Below are 3,892 nucleotides of genomic sequence, written 5' to 3'. Positions count from 1 at the left end.
ACAACTAACCAGCAAGGGCACTGGGTCGTCCAAGTAATACCTTACGTGAGTAAGGGTCGATCCCACGGAGATTGCCGGCTTGAAGCAAGCTATGGTTATCTTGTAAATCTTAGTCAGGATATTAATGATAAAAAGGGTTTTGTTCATGAAAGGTAAATAACATGAAATAAATGATACTTGTGATTTAGTTGTGAGGAACAGGTTGAGGTTCCGGAGATGCTCTGTCGCCTGAATCTCTGCTTTCCTACTGTTTTCTTCTCCAAACACGCATGGCTTCCTTCAATTGCAAGCTGTATGATCCTCTCGGATGAAAAATATCAGGCACGGTCTCTGCACGGCTAATCAACTGTCGGATTTCTCATCTCAGATGAAAAATACCAGGTACAGCTACCGCACGGCTAATCATCTATCGGTTCTCACTAGCGTCGGAATAGGATCTCTCTACCCTTTTGCACACTGTCACTGTGCCCAACATTCGTGAGTTTGAAGCTCGTCACATTCATTCCTTCCCAGATCCTACTCGGAATACCACAGACAAGGTTTAGACTTTCCGGATCCCAGGAATGCTGCCAATTGGTTCTAGCCTCTACCACGAAGGTTCTGATCTCATGGACTCGGTCCGTGGATCAGAGACCCAAGAGATACGCATTCAAGCTGTCGCCCAATGACTACGTTGAGCTCAGATAGAATGGGAGTAGTTATCAGGCACGCATTCATAAATGTGAGAATAATGATAAGTGTCACGGATCATCATCTTCTCCAAATTGAAGTACGAGTGAGTATCTTAGAATAGAATCAAGCGTGATTGAATAGAAAACAATAGTAATTGCATTAATCCATTGAAACACAGCAGAGCTCCTCACCTACACCTATGGAGTTTAGAGACTCATGCCGTAGAAGATACAATATGAAATAAAAATGTCATGAGTTGCAAAATAAAACCCTAAAAGTAGTTTTTATACCAGACTAGTAATTTAGGTTTACAAAAAATGAGTAACTAAGTGTAGATAGTGCAGAAATCCACTTCCGGGACCCATTTGGTGAGTGTTTGGGCTGAGCTTTCAAGCTTTCACGTGCATATGCCTCATATTGGAGTTAAACGCTACCCTGGGTGCCAAAATGATTGTTTAACGCCAAGAAGTGTGTCAGTTCTGGCGTTTTACGCTAGAAAGTTTTTGGCTGGCGTTTAACGCCAGTTTGTGCCATCAAATCTCGGATAAAGTATAGACTATTATATATTGCTGGAAAGCCCAAGATGTCTACTTTCCAACGCAATTGAGAGTGCACTAATTGGGTTTCTATAGCTCCAGAAAATCCATTTGAGTGCAGGAGGGTCAGAATCCAACAGCATCTGCAGTCCTTTCTCAGCCTCTGAATTGGATTTTTGCTCAAGTTCCTCAATTTCAGCCAGAAAATACCTGAAATCACAGAAAAACACACAAATTCATAGTAAAGTCCAGAAATGTGATTTTTACATAAAAACTAATAAAAAATATAATAAAAAGTAACTAAAACATACTAAAAACTATGTAAAAATAACGCCAAAAAGGGTATAAATTATCCTCTCATCAACCACAAATTCCATACACACCACCTTCATACCCTTACTAAGAAGAACCACATTCCTATCATGAACCCTTTCTCCAAAATAATGAACCCTCCTATCCACCCCATGCCCCAATGGATGATTCTCTCACTTTGCTACTTCAAGGGCAAAGAGAAATGCAAAGGGAGATACTAGAATTCATGGCCGCCTTGGACGAGGTGGTGAACTGATTAGCCTCCCAATGCTTGAACACTCAAAGCACTCCCATGGCCACATGTGAAAAATTAATTGAAGAGCATAGCATGAAGGAGAGATTGGAAACTCTGGTGGAAAATGAGGAATGTTGCTTTGTGTTAGAACAATTGGAGGAACCTATGTTTGTTAAAGAAGAGGAAGAAGTGGTTGAAGACTTAGGAGATGCGGAACCTCCATGGGAATCTAGAGTCATAGAAAACCCCTCCAAGTAGATTGAATTTGATGTTGAGGAGAATAGTGTACAACCTCCAAAACAATTGTTGAATGAAGACTTGGAAGGAATGAAGCAAGAGTTGAGTTCCATTGGTGATCATCAAGCATCAAACCTTGTTAGTAGTGAATCCTTTGAACTTGAAGAACCTTCTCCCGGTGAAATAGAAAGCAAAGTGGAGGTAGATTTCTCTCATCCTCCCATTTATGATTTGAATGGTGGAGAAGAGTTAGATAAAATTGATGAACAAAGGATTGAAATTGAAGAAGTTTGTAAAGAGGTGGAGGTGATCAAAGAAGAACACAAGGGAGTGGAGCTTGTAAGGACATTGGAAATACCTGTCCCCAAGCCATTACCATCCATTATTTCATTCAAGTGGGTAGATCTCTCATCTCTAAGCTTAATTATCCCACTTGAATATGGTTTGCTTGAGATGGATAGGCAACTTAGAGCTCTTTGTGGCTTTAAGAGAAAAAGGGAGATGGTTAGTGGTTGGCATGGTAGGTCAAAGTTCATGATGGTTGGTGTGAAACTAGATTGCTTGGGTCTAGGATGATGTTTGGTCGCTTGAGTGAGAATTCCAAGATTATGGCACCTAAATGGAATAATGACGATCAATTTAAAGATGGGTGTCAAAACAAAGTGTGGGATCTCGGCTCGCACAAGGAGAATCAATTTTGGGAGCTCATAGTTTGTGAAGAACTCCATCAAAGCTTGGAGATATTGATTTTGAAGAATGGAGCTCATTGGAAGTTCAAGAATTGGTGGATGTTCAAGGATGGCTTCAAGCACCAGCCACCTTGATGAAGAGCTCCCCATAAGTCCAACTTAAGAACAATAAATAAAAGTGTTAGGTGGGAGACACCCCACCATGGTAACATCTTTTCTTTTTTTATCTTTTGTACATATTGGTAAAATTAGTTTAATTTCATGTTTTGATTGATTTGTTGAGTTTAGTTGGTAGTCTAGTATGTTAAATAAGGTTTTGTGGTGTTTTGGTAGCTGTTTGGAGGTTTGGAATGCTTGGTTTAGTGCAAGAACTTGAAAAATTTTTGAAAAACAAAGCACCTACCCACGCGTATGCGTGCCCCGCGCGTACGCGTGGATTCAAAATTCTCACCTCCATACAAAATACAGAGAGTTGTGCCTACTTCATGCCAACCTTGTGCGTGAGGCACAACTCTGGCCACACCTGCGCATCACTTCACGCGTACGCGTCCCATTTCACCACCCCACGCTTACGCGTCACTCCACGCGTATGCATGGATTGCTCTTCTTCACCACTCTTCTTTTCTTCTCTTCTTTCCATTTCTTTCCTTTTTTTTCTCTTCTTCTCTTTTCTTTCCACCCTTCAACCACCATCCAACACTACCAATCACCATCTAACACCATTTCTTTTAGTTAGTTAGTTGGTTGTTTAGTTAATTTAGTTTATGTTTAATTTTCTATTTTTGTGTATAAGTGTTGGATTATTAATTTTGTTTGCTGTACATTGCTGCTTATTACTAACTGAATGCTATTTTAGCATAATTGTTTTGGATATTCATTGTTGGCTTCTCTTGTTGAGGTTATATTTGATTACTTGGTTTTGAATTTTTCATGCTTAACATTTGTGAGTACCAAGTACATGAGAATTGCCCTTAATGAATGTAAATCTTTTTGAATTGCATGATTTAGCCACTGGTGCACGAAATTGTGATCATCAACAATGGTGCCAAGGACTTGGAGCTCTCAAACGTGAATCACATTTTGTCACAATTCTGCACAACTAACCAGCAAGTGCACTGGGTCGTCCAAGTAATACCTTACATGAGAAAGGGTCGATCCCACGGAGACTGTCGGCTTGAAGCAAGCTATGGTCACCTTGTAAATCTCAGTCA

The sequence above is a fragment of the Arachis hypogaea genome, chromosome 15 (assembly GCF_003086295.3).
Source record: "Arachis hypogaea cultivar Tifrunner chromosome 15, arahy.Tifrunner.gnm2.J5K5, whole genome shotgun sequence".
NCBI classification, from domain to species: domain Eukaryota; kingdom Viridiplantae; phylum Streptophyta; class Magnoliopsida; order Fabales; family Fabaceae; genus Arachis; species Arachis hypogaea.
This window is presented reverse-complemented; position numbering follows the sequence as displayed.